General features: G+C 39.2%; 1 protein-coding gene across 1 annotated transcript in view; it reads left to right on the forward strand.

Moving 5' to 3' along the window:
* The first annotated feature begins 11828 nt into the window (after window positions 1-11828).
* rhbdf1a (rhomboid 5 homolog 1a (Drosophila)) overlaps window positions 11829-15504 on the forward strand; it is a 94170-nt gene continuing 90494 nt past the window's right edge. Inside the window, exon 1 of the mRNA XM_062990310.1 lies at window positions 11829-12018. The gene's annotated coding sequence lies outside the window, so the exon portion shown is untranslated. The remainder of the gene's footprint in view (window positions 12019-15504) is intronic.

A 15504-nucleotide genomic window follows, 5' to 3' on the forward strand; every position in this document is an offset into this window, starting at 1 on the left:
TTACCTCCCTAAGTTAATTAGGTGGTTCTGGAATTTAATTTAACTCTGTTTTACTGAGATTTTCTCCCTTTCTAAGTAGCTGTTCTGCTAGCTAATGAGGTGGGTGTTAGATTTTTGTGGTTTGCTTTAAGATTAGGACATTATGCGTGGGCCAAATTTCCACTCTGATTTCTCCCACAAGCTTTATATTCTACTAACACTTCTGTTTTTAGAATGTACAAGCAAGCGAGAGAATGAGTTAGAGAAAATTATAGTTTAAGACTTACTCACGGGCCACATACATTCTTTGGTCATTTTATGAGCTACATCCTTCATATAGATTTACTTTATGGGTATACAGTTACTGAGTATAACCGCTGCTCTGTAAACTTTGTCACCCCTTCTAACCCATTTATTAATAAAATGGGAACCACATGTCACCTTCACTGGCCAGATATTTAGGGTAATTAGGGCACTGTTTTTTGTATAGAAGGTGCAGCAGTGTACATGAAGTTTTTTAATACTTCACCCTTATTGGCCTATTGGTTACCTATTTAGGTGTACAATTTAGTTTTTTATGCACTATGTGAGTTTCAACAAAGATTAATTGTGATTTATGATGTAGATTTTTTTTACAACCCTAAATCAGAAAAAGTCGGGACAGTTTGGACAATGCAAATAAAAAAAACCCCACAAAGTTTCTTACATTTACTTTGACTTTTATGTCATTGCAGACAGGATGAACCTGAAATATTTAATGTTTTGTCTGATCAACTTCATTTCATTTATTAATAAACATCCATTCCTGCATTTCAGGCCTGCAACACATTTAAAAAAAAAGTTGGGACAGTAAAGCATTTACCACTTTGTAATGTTGCCATTCCTTTTCACCACACTTAAAAGAGGTTTTGGCACCGAGGATACCAAGTGATTTAGTGTTTCAGCTTTTATTTTGTCCCATTCTTCCTGCAAACACGTCTTAAGATGTGCAACAGTAAATCGTTTTGAATCTCAGCTCTGCCATCCGGCTGGGCTGAGCGGCCACATGAACAACGATTGGCCTGTTGTTCATATAGGGGTGAGGTATTTAGCCGGATAGGGACTCTCTCATAACTGATGCACTACGACCTCTGCTGGCTGATTGATGGCACCTGCACAGAGACAGGGAAAGAGTGCGGATCAGGGTGTGTCTCTCCGTACACAAGGCTGATTCGCATATATGCACTCTCCTAGTGGGTGACAAAATGCATACTGGTCGGAGGGGGCGGATTTGTTCTCCTCAAATCAGAGCGGGGGTTGGCATTAGTGGAGAGGAAGCATGACGCAATCGGGCAATTGGACATGCTAAAAAGTCGAGAGAAAATGCATAAACTTGTCAGAAGTTGTCAGAGATGGCAGTCCTAAGTGGAGGGAAAGAGGCAGGATTCATTAAGGTATTTTAGAAGGAAGCAACTAAAGTTCAGTGACATTCCTAGAACATTTGTGCGTATAAAGAATGGCATATTTACAGAATACATTGATTTGTTTATGCAGGCAAACCACAAGGCCTCTCTGTCTCGACCCTGATTAGCTGCAACAATGCACACAGAATCAATGTATGTATGATATACAGTCAAGCAGAAAGTCTGCACACCCCTTTCACCTTCTCCACATTTTATTACATTACAGGCTTATTCTTTAATAGATTGAGTTAATTTTTTGCCTCAGACATCTACACACAATCACCGATAATTATATAGTCAGAACAGGGTTTAGAAAATATGCAATTTTATTTTACTGACAAAAATAGTTTATTTAGGAGTTACATATCTGTACACATACTTAGCCTAATACTTGGTTAATGCACCTTTGACAGCTTCACGGCGTCTTGACAAAGAAGCTATGAGCTTGGCACACTTGTTTCTGGACATTTTTGCCCATTCCTCTTGGCATATCCTTACAAGCTCTGTCAGGTTGGATGGGGAGCGTCGGTACACAGCCATGTTCAGCTCCTTCCACAGATGTTTGATTGGATTCAGGTCTGGGCTCTGGCTGGGCCACTCAAGGACATTCACAGACTTTCTCCGAAGCCACTCCTTTGTTCTTTTGGCTGTGTGCTTCGGGTCGTTGTCATGTTGGAAGGTAAACCTTCACCCTAGTCTGAGATCCAGAGCACTCTGGAGCAGGTTTCCTTCAAGGATCTCGGTGTATTTAGCTGCATTCATCTTTCCCTCTATCAGGACTAGTCCCCACATCATGATGCTGCCACCGCCATGGTTTGAGGGTCCTCTAGGTGCCTCCAAGCAGGCTGTCATGTGCCTTTTACTAAGGAGTGGCTTCCATCTGGCCATTCTACCATAAAGGCATGATTTGTGGAGTGCTGCCTGGATGGTTGATCTTCTGATAGGTTCTCCCATCTCCACAAGAATACACTGGAGCACTTTCAGATTGACCCTCGGGTTCCTGCTCACCTCCCAAATGATGGTGGCCACTGTGCTCTTTGGGACCTGTAAAGGTGCAGCAATTTTTCTGTAACCTTCTCCAGATCTATGCCTTGACACAATCCTGTTTCTGAGGTCTGCAGATAATTCCTTTGACCCCATGGCTTGGAGTTTGCTCTGATATGCACTGTTAACTGTTGGACCTTATAAAGGCAGGTGTTGGCAATCCCCGATCAGTCCAATAAAATGAATTTACCACAGGTGAACACCAATTAAATTGTAGAAACATCTCAAGCAGTATCAGTGAAAACAAAATGCACATCAGCTCACTTTTGGGTGTCATATCAAAATATGTGCACACTTGTGTACATATGATATTTTACATTTTGATTTTTAATAAATTAGCACAAATGTCTGAAAACCTGCTTTTACTTTGTCATTGTGGCTATTTTATGTAGAATTTTGGAACAGAAAAAAAAGGAACTCAATTCTACTTACTACGTTATACGTAGAATTAGTCTGTAACATTATAAAACGTAGAGAAGGTGAAAGGGGTGTGCAGACTTTCCGGCTTGACTGTACAGCTGAAATACCAGAATTCTGCTGTAATCTACAAATTGAACATTTTGTTAAAATTTTGTTAATTCTCTTGAACATTTTTAACAGACAAAAGTGCAAAGAAATGTTTTTACTGAATGGTTTAATAGTATTTTTGACCAGCTTAACACTATTTTGTAAATAGAAGCCAATTTAAAATTTGACCTGTAACTTATTTAAAAAATAAGTAAGGCAGCTCAGGTCGCACAACGGTAAAAACACGCTGGAACCAGAGCTGGGATCTCGAATACATTGTATCGAATCTCAGCTCTGCCTACCGGCTAAGGCTAAGCGGCCACATGAACAACGATTGGCCTGTTGTTCAGATATGGGGCGGGACTAAGCCGGATGGGGTCTCTCTCTCTCATGACTCTGCTGGCTGATTGATGGTGCCTGCACAGAGATGAGAAAAGAGTGCTCTCAGGATGTGTCTCTCCATACACAATGCTGAGCTGCACTGCACTCGTCAAAGTGCAGGTGATAAAATGCATACGGCATGCTGCCCACGTGTCGGAGGGGGCGTGGGTTAGCTTTGTTCACTTCTCAATCAGAGCAGGGATTGGCATTGGTGGAGAGGAAGCATGACGCAATCGGGCAATTGGACGTGCTTAAAGGGGAGAAAATGCATAAAGGAAAAAAAAAAAAAAAAGTAGGGACAGATGCATGTTTACCGCTGTGTTACATCACTTTGCCTATTAATTACACTTTTTTATTGAACTTCTTACCTGAGAGTACTAATTGTTGCAGTTTTGCAGGTGGAAGTTTTGCCCATTTCTGACTGACACTAGACTTTAGCTGTCTGTTGTTGCTATTGTCTAATTCTCCTTTTTATGATGCGCCATACATTTTAAACAGGAGACATATCTGGACTACAGGCAAGCCAGTCAATCACATGCATTTTGTCTTTAAAGCCACACTGTTGTAACGCATGCAGAATGATGCCTGGCATTGTCATGCTGAAATAAGCATTGACTTCCTGGAAAAAGCCTTAATGGCACATAATGCCTAGTTCACACTACACGACTTTTGCTTTGATTTCGCCGAATTTTTTATTAATTAGTACTCTATTGATCAGCCAATAATAATTCAATTCAAAGTCAGCAACATATTCAGTTAGGCAGTGGAAGGAAGCCTGCTTAACACACATAATTCCTGCCACATAACTCCAGTCACCTACTGAGGAGATTGAGGTCCTTTGGAGTTTGCCGACCACTGCTTAGATCCTTCTACGACACTGTGGTAGCATCAGCCATCTTCTATGCAGTGGTGTGCTGGGGAGGTGCAATCTCGGAGAGAGACAGGAAAAGACTGAACAAGCTGATCAAGAAACTGTCTTGAACTGTCCTCTCGAATCTGTAGAGGAGGTGGGAGGAAGGAGAATGATAGCCAAGCTGTCATCCATCCTAGACAACACCGCACATCCACTACATGAGTCTGTAGGGGTCCAGACTCCTCCACCCCCTGTGTAAGAAGAAGCGCTACCGCAGGTCCTTCATTCCAGCAGCCATCAGGGCTTACAATAATAATCTGTGATATGTCACCCATATCTACACTCACATGTCCATGGTGCAATAAAAAAGTGAAATATGTAATATATTCTTCATATTTCTAATGTACTGTATATACAGTAGACCCTTGAGTTACGAACGGTTTATCATACAAACATTTCGGGTTACGGACGATCTTTTTCAACTTAACGTATGAACAAATTTCGGACTACGAACTGAAATTCTCAAAACATGTGACATCACAAACAAGTTCCCTCCGACCATCTCTCTTTATATATATATTTACACTGAGCAAACATTCGGACAGTGGACGGTGTTTTTTTTCTGTGTTTTCTTTATATTTTGTAAAATTCTATATTAAAATGGCTTCAAAGAAGGTGCAGAGAAAGCACAGTGGTGAGAAAATGTTGTATAATTACTCCTGCCAGTAGCTGTCACTGTGGATCAGACAGAGGGGACAGTAAGTGAGAGAGAAGAAGGAAGTCTGCTGAGTAAAGTATTCTTTCTTTCGTACAATTACACCTACTAAATACAACACTATTGAAATAAAGAAAGAAATAATAGAGAAATATGAGTTATTGTTGTTTCTGGTAGATACATTTTATAAAAAAAGAAGGAAATGTATTATGGTGTATGGTACAGCACACGTACTGTACTGAAATGTGATGTGTGTTTTTTTATGTACAGTACTACTGTGTATTGTTGTTTATTATTGTTTATTACGATAATGTCTGGTCTATAATTTAAGATGTAAGGGAAAATACACTTGTATTTATAACAAAAAAGATCATTTAAGACATTAGAGAGGTTAGGTAAGGGGGTGATTTGGGAGGTCTGGCACGGATTAATTCTATTTACATTATTTCTTATGGGAAAAATAGGTTTAACTAACGAACATTTTGACTTAAGAACATCCCTTCGGAACCAATTAAATTCGTAAGTCAGGGGTCCACCGTACTATATTTTTACAATAATATATGTACATCACTTATGTACATATATGATGTACATACATAAGTGTACGACAAGCACACCCCTCATCACCCCTCATAATCAACACAGTGATCTCCACAGGAATCCCCACCATACACACCCCATACAACCCATTCTGCACTTTGCACTTTACTCACTCGAACTATATTCACCACACCTGCACACATACCATGTAAATTCATATTTTGTACAATAACTGTACATCTCTGACTTATTATTCCAAATTTTATATATTTATATTAATTCACATTTCATAATTTTTGTACATCTGTACATAAAGAGTCTTTAATCAATACCTGTACATATTGAACAAATGGTGCTAGTTTTATGTAAGTCTTATGTAAGTTAATGTGTATATTTTTTGTAATTAATGTGTATTGCAACTGTGAGGGACTATGCACCTAAGATTTTCACTCGCCTTTCACACCTGTGTTAATGTGACGTGACAATAAAGTAATTTGATTATTCTTAAAGGGGATATTTTTTTAGTGTAAATAACTACACACTATGTGTGCAATTTTTTCACTTAGTTGTATTTTGTTCTGTTTTTTTCCTGGATTCATTCTGCTGTAACAAGATAATTTCCCCAAGGGGCTCAATAAAGTCTTGTCTTATCTTATCTCATCTTAATTTTTAATCCAATGTTTGCACACGTTTGTGCTCATCTGTAAAACTGCAAACATTCAAACAGCAATACTACTTTGTTTCAGGACATATTGTAATGTTTAGGCTTTTTCCCCAAGGAAACAGACAATGTTTGTACTCATCTGGGCTAAACCATTACTTCATTTTATAAATGTGTATTTGTGTATAGTCTGCAGGCTTTATCCAGTAATTATGCATTATGAACTGTCAGTTCTAATTCTCAGGATATAACATAATTACCATAATGCAAGCAGCACAGTGGTAATGATTTTTGGGCTTCAGTAGTGCATTGATATGGACTGGGTGTATCAGCAGAGGCATGTGGAACAGTCTGATTTTCTTTATTTTCCTTAGTCCTCTTTTTATCTATACTTACAGATTCTGACAAGAAGGCAGGACAGTAATGAAAGATTGTAAACACTAGTGTAACCATGTTATGTATAACATTAGAACACATAATTAGGCTCTTAAACAGTGTTGCAACAGAAAAGTATTTACTCTATCTGAAGACTGCAAGTTCAAACCTAAAGATGCCACAGCCATCCTGACCAGCATTCCAAATATGCATAATTATAGAGCAATGCTATCCAAGCCTGGGTATCTGTGAGATAATGTGTATGTCAGGGCTGACCCCCTCAAATTATGTAGCCATGTAACGTTGCACAAAATGCAGTTCATTGAGACTGGATTCATGGAAGAAAGCTGTTGCTAGCCCTCATGCTTCCCAGTTGGTAGCAGTTGTGGTTTGAAATTGGCAGTGACTAAATAGTGAGGAGCATGGAGCTGATAGATTTTAATGGCTCATTGAGGTTCATTTCCTGGAGGTAAGAGGGTTAAAGAATTGCTTTCACTAAGATTTCATGTGTTTATGTGTCCGAGGAAGTCCATGACATTCTGATTGAAAACACAGCTTTGCTTTTACATCTCAGATGGCATATCCACCAAGCGGAAAAGTCTGAAGAATCCGAAGGTGTCCCTCCGGACAAGCCGTTAACTGTGAGTAGCTTGTGCACATTTCTGCACATTCTGCAGAGGAAACACTTTATTGGCCAACAGTGTCTGTACATCTACTAAACACAAGCCTGGTTTCTAAAGCCTTTTATCTCTGCCTGACTAATGGGGTTTCAGTGGGGCTTAAGTAATCTCCGAGTCTTGCCACTCGTCAGTCTCGTCAGAACTTGTATCCAATCCTCAGACATAATTCTTATATATCTAGTTCTGTCTTGAGGGAGAACTGTAGAACTAAATTATTACTTGTCACCCATGGAATAGTTACTGTCCCCTGAATTATTGGCACCCCTTGTAAAGATAAGTAAATAGGTTATAAGAAATGCACCTTTTGGTGAATTAGCCTAATCTCACTTTTTTATTTGAAGTGTTTAGACACCTTCAAGCAGTCATCCATAACTTCATGTTTATTTGTATATATTTTATGTGTGTATTTAGATATTTACACTGATCAGCCATAACATTAAAACCACCTCAGCACTGCAGTGACACTGACATGGTAGTGGTGTGTTTGTGTGTGTTGTGCTGGTATGAGTGGGTAAGACACAGCAGCGCTGCTGGAGTTTTTAAATACCGTGTCCACTCACTGTCCACTCCTACCTAGTTGGTCCACCCTGTAGATGAAAAGTCAGAGACAATCGCTCATCTGGCTGGATATTTTTGTTTGGTGGACTATTCTCCAGCAGTGACAGTGACAAGAATGCTTTATTGTAAGTTTATACACAATAAATACATTTATGAATTAAACATTGTTGTATTTATTATATTTTATGTTGACCGCCGTTTTATAAAAGCAATAAGCCACTCGAGACTGTGCATTACTGTTATGATTTTAGCACGGGGAAAGAAGTTTTAGGCACTCCGCTTCGCGTCGTGCCAAAAACGTCATCCCCGTGCTAAAATCACAGTAATGCACGGCCTCTCGTGGCTTATTGCTTTAGTATTAACCTATTTGTTGTATTAAAAAGAGTTTTATGGTTGCCTGATACCCAGAACATTCCATGTGTCCTGGGTTATAGGCTCAGTCTTGGTCAAGGGCATATGAGAGAAAAGTCATGTGCCAAGTTGCAATATCCTCAGAGGTCTACCTGATTTCTGTCCATGTCATCACTCCCTTTCTCCTACACTGCTCAGCCACAAAATCTTTCAACACGTAGATCTCCTTACTAGAAACAAACTAGACAATTGCTGAAGAGGCTTTTTATCATCAAATCAAAAATTCTTATTAGGATATTAAATATGGTTTACACCTCCTGGCCTCTTTATTAGGAACACATACCCTCGTAGCACTTATTGTATGTGTACAGATAGAGACTACAGCTATTTACTTTTTTATGTACAATGTATGTGAATCTTTCTCTAGTCTTTATCAGGGAACGCTTATACGAGGATGCTGTTGACTGTATAGTTTTGGGTGGAGCAGCGTTTTCAAAAATCCTAACAACACTGCTGAACCTAATACACTTACTACTAGTCCAACACATACTACTATGTTATTGACATGTTCATGTAATTGCATAGCTGAGAAATCCAATGTGGTACAGGTGGCAGTAAGTAAAGTATACAGAGCAACAGAAAGGCTACATTTAGCAATAATATACAAAAATCCTGGGATTACTGATTTTACTGTTGGTGTATTCGTCATTGAGTTTTTAAATGGATATTGCCGTTTATTTTAAAATAGACTATTGAAGCTTGGAGAAATTGTTTTCAGTTTAGCACTACAACAAAAACTAAACTAGCTGCTGATTTGTAACCAGTTGCAAAACGTGTGTGACTGACTGATGTTTACAAAACACTGAAATGTTTGTCTGGTCAACTTCATTTAATTTATTAAAAAACATCCATTCCTGCATTTCAGGCCTGCAACACATTAAAAAAAAAAAGTTACCACTTTGTAATGTTGCTATTCCTTCTCACCACACCATTCCTTTGGCACAGAGGATACCAAGCGATTTAGTGTTTCAGGTGTTATTTTGTCCCATTCTTCCTGCAAACACGTCTTAAGATGTGCAACAGTACGGGGTCGTCATTGTCGCATTTCTCTTTTCAAAATTCTCCACACATTCTCTATTGGGGACAGGTCAGGACTGCAGGCAGGTCAGTCTAGTACCCATACCCTCTTCTTCCACAGCCATGCCTATGTAATGTGTGCAGCATGTGGTTTTGCATTGTCTTGTTGAAAAATGCATGGACATCCCTGGAAAAGATGATGTCTTGAAGGCAGCATTTGTTGCTCTAAAATCTCAATGTACTTTTCTGCATTAATGCTGCCATCACAGAAGTGTAAATGACCTTTGCCAAGGGCACTGACACAGCCCCATACCATGACAAACCCTGGCCTTGTTGCTGATAACAGTCTGGATGGTCCTTTTCATCTTTAGTCCAGAGCACACAGCGTCTATTTTTTCCAAAAAAGACCTGGAATACTGATTCATCTGGCCACAATACACGTTTCCACTGTGTGATGGTCCATCCTAGATGCCTCCGAGCCCAGAGAAGTTGACGCCGCTTCTGGACACAGTTAACATAAGGCCTCTTTTTGCACAGTAAAGTTTTAAGTGGCATTTGTGCATGTAACTCTGTATTGTAGTGCTTGACAAAGGTTTGCCAAAGTAATCCCTTGCCCATGTGGTTATATCAGCTATTGTTGAGTGGCGGTTCTTGATGCAGTGCCGTCTGAGGGATCGAAGATCACGAGCGTTCAGCTTAAGCTTGCGCCCTTGCCCTTTACGCACTGAAATTCCCCCCGATTCCTTGAATGGTTTAATGATATTATGCACTGCAGAGGGAGAAATATGCAAATCCCCTCCAAAACACTTCAGTAATGTTCTCATGCATTTGTTGACAAACTGAAGATCCTCTGGCCATCTTGCTCATCAAAGACTCAACCTTTGCTGGATGCTGCTTTTGTACCAAACCATGATTACAATCACCTGTTGACATAACCTGTTTGCAATCACATCATTATTATTATTTTTTTTTTACCTCATTACTAGCCCTAAATTGCCCCCATCCCAACTTTGTTTGGAAGATGTTGCAGGAAATGCAGGAATGGAGGTATATTAACAAATGAAATGAAGTTGAGCAGATAAAACATAAAATATCTTAGGTTCAAACTGTCTGCAATCAAAGTCAAAGTGAATGTAAATGGGTGATTCTTCAATTGCGGGCTCTTTTTACCATCTTAACTTTTGAAAAATAAAATTAGTAATAATTTAGTTTTAATTATGTGAAGATAATGCTTACATGCTTTAGAGCAAAGACTTAATGATGGCCACAATTGAATTTTAATATTTCATATTTATTTGCGAAGTGGCATAGCAAAATGTCATTATGTGTTGGTAATGACGTGTTGCGGTAATGAAAATTTTTCCTTTTTTTAAGAAAAAAACTAGCTAGACCATGGATTTGCTAAAGCTAGTCAATAGCTAGTACAAGATGCACTTTAAATACATATAAATAATTTGTAAATTTCTTTTTTTTTTTGGTAAAGTACTGCCATATTGATGTAAATGGTAATGACGCTGAATAAATATACTCTATGATCGGGAGGAATACATGATTAAATTACTCACATTTCCAGACATTAAAATGTCAATCTTCTCTCATGGCTGGCATGTGCTTCCTTGCGAGTCTTTGTTTCCATGGTTACAACATAAACAAGTGTTACCTTCAAATGATTCCCTACAGAAACCATACACTGTTGCGGTAATGACGATAATGCTGGGGACAGTAATATATTGCTCAAAAATATGCATAGGTTGTACAAATATGAAAAAAAAATTACATTTTGTTTCTTTTTAAGTTATTATAAAATACAGATTGTGATTTTTATAATGAATTGATCATTTGAGCATTGAGCATTTTATTAGAGCAGAGAAGTTTTAAAGTCTGGGTTGGGGACAAGGCCAAAGTAGCAAAATATTGATGTTTAAATCATCATAAAAATGGAAATCATAATTATTTTAGTATGTAATTTTTTTTAGTGATGCAATGAATGATCTTTTTAATACCTAAAATATTTGTTTTGTAATAAAGTATCACCAAAATGTAAGGAACACTGCATTTTTATTTTATGTGCATTTTCCATACTGTCCCAACTTTTTCTGATTTGGGGTTGTACAATATGTTGTGACAATCCCTGAAGGTGTTTTATTTTCACTTTCGGTTAACAGTTATAGCACTTTATATTTACAATTCAGTCTTGTAACAACATGCTTGTTTTCTGGGTATGTAATTAACATGACAATAAATGAAAGTCTAAGGTTAGCCAGTAATAGTTGGTAATATTAACATGCCAATCGTGTATATAACGTTGTAAAATATATAATATTACTTTTAAATGGTGATTTGTTAGATGCTAGACATGAAAATGTAGAGCTAATTCTTTCAGTTAGTGTTTGAACTGGACAGCCTTGCTTAGTCACGCCCGTGTGCCGTGATCTGTGAACCACGTGGTGCCCCGCCCACCTCTTCGCTGATTGGCTCTTGCTTTTGTCAGGCCCCTCGGTCGACGCAGCGATACTGAGCGGGGAGGGGAGGGGCACCCGGTGTCGAGACGGAATAACCGGCACAGAAACTTAGTCGAACTGTTCGTCTGTCCATGGGAATGTACCGGATACTGCGTAGGAAAACTGGATTTCGAGTGAACGCTAAAAACCTCTTAACGTGGGAATGTTAAATCGACTGTGTACAATCTGACAGCGATCGCGGGAGCTGGTGTTTCGCTCTTATAGCAGTCATTCCCCCGGTTGGATCGTTGGGCACGATGAAGTGACAACGCGTCCGTATCGCCGCAACTGGGATCTCAGGATTTCAGCTCAACTGGTTTTTCGCCACTTGACGTGGGTGACTCGAGAATAAGGGTGAGCCCGTGATTTTAACTAATCAAATAAGACATTTAGTTTCAGTTCTGTAAACATCTGGTTGTCGAATATAGACATTTTAACACACACGATTAAAAAGCACGATTATTATACATTATTGCAGAGCCATTATTTCTACATTTGCAGTATCGTGAGATCACCAGCCTGGTGTATTGCCTATACATACTGGGTATTTTATAGGCTACTGGTTAGTCCAAGAATGATAAACACACCTACTGATTTTCACACCACCGGTGTTCATTTGCACACAGGGCGATCGCGTACCTTCTGTTTGAATGTTTGGTTAGTCCGCATTCATTCACCTTTGTGAGATCGAATTGGGTTTTGTTACACGATGAACCGGGCCTGCCAGATGTTCATCGTTCAGTTTAGGACACATGGGACGGTTTGGAACCGGTGTGGTGCAAGGTATCTGTAGAGGAGCTTTGATGGGGATACAAGACCAGTGCGGGCACCTGGGGCAAGTGTACCAGATGACGGTTGTGCCAGTGTATGTACCTTAGTACCGTGGGATTGCCGGGTTAGTGTACCAGTACCTGGGTACTAGACGATCGGTGCTGGTGTGTGGGAACCTTGGTACCAAGGCATTGAAGGGATTGTCATTGCCTGTGTGTGGGTACCTGGGGCTCCAGTAGATTGTGGGTACTGTTGCGTGGGTACCTTAATACTGGAGGATCACAGGTGCTGGTGTTCCCTCCTCTATCTGGCTGAATCGTGAGCACCGGCATCCCCAACCGCATTGCAATCCAGCAAGCACTTTTTACCTGGTATAGGCAGCTAATCTGTTTACATGGTCTGTCAAGTGTATTTACTTTTGCTTATTCATTTGCTTGGTCGATGTAATTCAATACTGTTTAAATAACAAAACAAAAACACATTATGACATGCTGACGAAGCAGGGTCGTCGGAACATGGGTTCAGATCTCGAATCGAGTCACTGATTGTGAGGAGTTTGGTATGTTCTTTCCGTTTGCGTGTGCCTTCCTCCGTAATCTCAGGTCTGCCAGTCCCAATATACACTGCCTGGTCAAAAAAAAGGTCACCACCTGGATTTAACTAAGCAAATCGGTAAGAGCCTTCTATTGGATAATTATGGGTGCATGGGTGATTATGTTTCAGCTGGCAACAAGTTTTTTAACCCTAACTGATGCAGTAAGAAGCTTCTCATTTGTTAAACAACCATGTCGAAAGACACATCCTGTGGTCATGGAAAAGATGTTAATCTGTTTCAGAAGGGTCAAATTATTGGCATGCATCAAGCAGAGAAAACATTTAAGGAGATTGCTGAAACTACTAAAGAACTGTCCAACGCATTATTAAAAAGTGGAAGGACAGTGGGGAAACATCATCTTCGAGGAAGGAATGTGGTCAAATTTCTTTTTGAATGATCGTGATCGGCGATCACTTAAACATTTGGTGAAATCAAATGGTAGAAAAACTACAGTAGGACTCAGGGAAATGTTTAATAGTGAAAGTAAGAGCATTTCCACACGCACAATGCAAAGGGAACTCAAGAGATTGGGACTAAACAGCTGTGTAGCCTTAAGAAAACCACTTGTCAGTGAGGCTAACCGGCAAGAACGGCTTCAATTTGCTAGGGAGCATAAAGATTGGACTCTGGAGCAATGAAAGAAGGTCATGTGGTCTGATAAGTCCAGATTTACCCTGTTCCAGAGTGATGGGCGCATCAGGGTAAGAAGAGAGGCGGCTGAAGTGATGCACCCATCATGCCTAGTGCCTACCGTACAAGCCTGTGGTGGCAGTGCTATGATCTGGGGTTGCTGCAGTTGGTCAGGTCTAGGTTCAGCAACGTTATGTGCCCAAAGAATGAGGTCAGCTGAATATACTGAACGACAATGTTATTCCATCAATGGATTTTTTTCTTCCCTGATGGCACGGGCATATTCCAAGATGACAATGCCAGGATTCATCGGGCTTAAATTGTGAAAGAGTACCTATGTAAAATGGCTACTCTAAATTTTAAATGGATAAATGTGTGATGCCCAGCAATAGATTCGTGCCCTGGTTATAGTGTCCAGTGTTTGTGCCCTAAACTGTCCCTAATCAGGATGTCATTTTTTTAAATCAATGAACGAATTAACAATAAACTAGCATTTTATTCCTAAAATTGATGAAATACATTACTGTTTTACAATTGTACGCATATTTTCACATGGTAAAGTAAGTATCGTGTTAGTGTACGTTTAAAAGCTCATTATGATACATAATTTAACCTTAGGGAACATGTGTAGTTTTGGATGTAAACTATTTACATTCGCTATATTAAAAATAAGTATTTTGTGTACAAAAGTCCAGTGAGAACGAAGGTACAATACACTACTACTACGACTACTACAATAATAATAATAAACATTAGTAATAGTACATTTACATTTTCAGCATTTAGCAGACGCCTTTATCCAGAGTGACTTACAGTACAGTTACAGTATACAGTCTGAGCAATTGAGGGTTAAGGGCCTTGCTCAAGGGCCCAACAGCAGCAACCTGGCAGTGACCTTCTGATTACAAGTCCAGTACCCTAACCACTAGGCTACGAGTTGCCCCTAATAGACTAAAAGTAACAACAAGAATGCTGTTTTTACCTTGTGACTTGGTGCCACAGTAGGTAGTTCTTCACAGGGATCCGGGCTCAACCCTTGTCAATCCTTACTGTCTTACTTGTCTTGTTTGTGTGGGGTTAACCTTTTTCTAACCCCATAAAATGTCGGTAACAGGACTGATGTTTTTGAATGAGTGTGAATGCGAAAGTGTGGTGTCTTACATTGGACCGACACCCTGTTTGAGGTGTATTCTTACCCTGCATTCATTGTTCTCAGGATAGGCTTCGAACCTCATGCGACTCTAAATAGTATAATGTACAAAAGTATTTTTTGCATAATTAAATAAATAATGGTTTTAATATTATTATTATATTGTATAAGAACAATTACTTGAACACCTTTTTATAATAAAGATGCTGCCAATGCTAATAATATCATAATAAAATCGTAATAACATAACAGTGATAATAAGGGATTACAGTTAAACAGCACTGTATAATTTACACACAAACAATCAGATCAAATGAAAACATTGAGATGTTTACTATATTATGTAATGTGTCCCTGGTGTGCTGGATTTGGTTTCTCCACCTACAGTGTATCACAAAAGTGAGTACACCCCTCACATTTCTGCAGATATTTAAGTATATCTTTTCATGGGACAACACTGACAAAATGACACTTTGACACAATGAAAAGTACTCTGTGTGCAGCTTATATAACAGTGTAAATTTATTCTTCCCTCAAAATAACTCAATATACAGCCATTAATGTCTAAACCACCGGCAACAAAAGTGAGTACACCCCTAAGAGACTACACCCCTAAATGTCCAAATTGAGCACTGCTTGTCATTTTCCCTCCAAAATGTCATGTGATTTGTTAGTGTTACTAGGTCTCAGGTGT

This window comes from Trichomycterus rosablanca, chromosome 2, assembly GCF_030014385.1.
Source record: "Trichomycterus rosablanca isolate fTriRos1 chromosome 2, fTriRos1.hap1, whole genome shotgun sequence".
In the NCBI taxonomy this organism is placed as follows: Eukaryota; Metazoa; Chordata; class Actinopteri; order Siluriformes; family Trichomycteridae; genus Trichomycterus; species Trichomycterus rosablanca.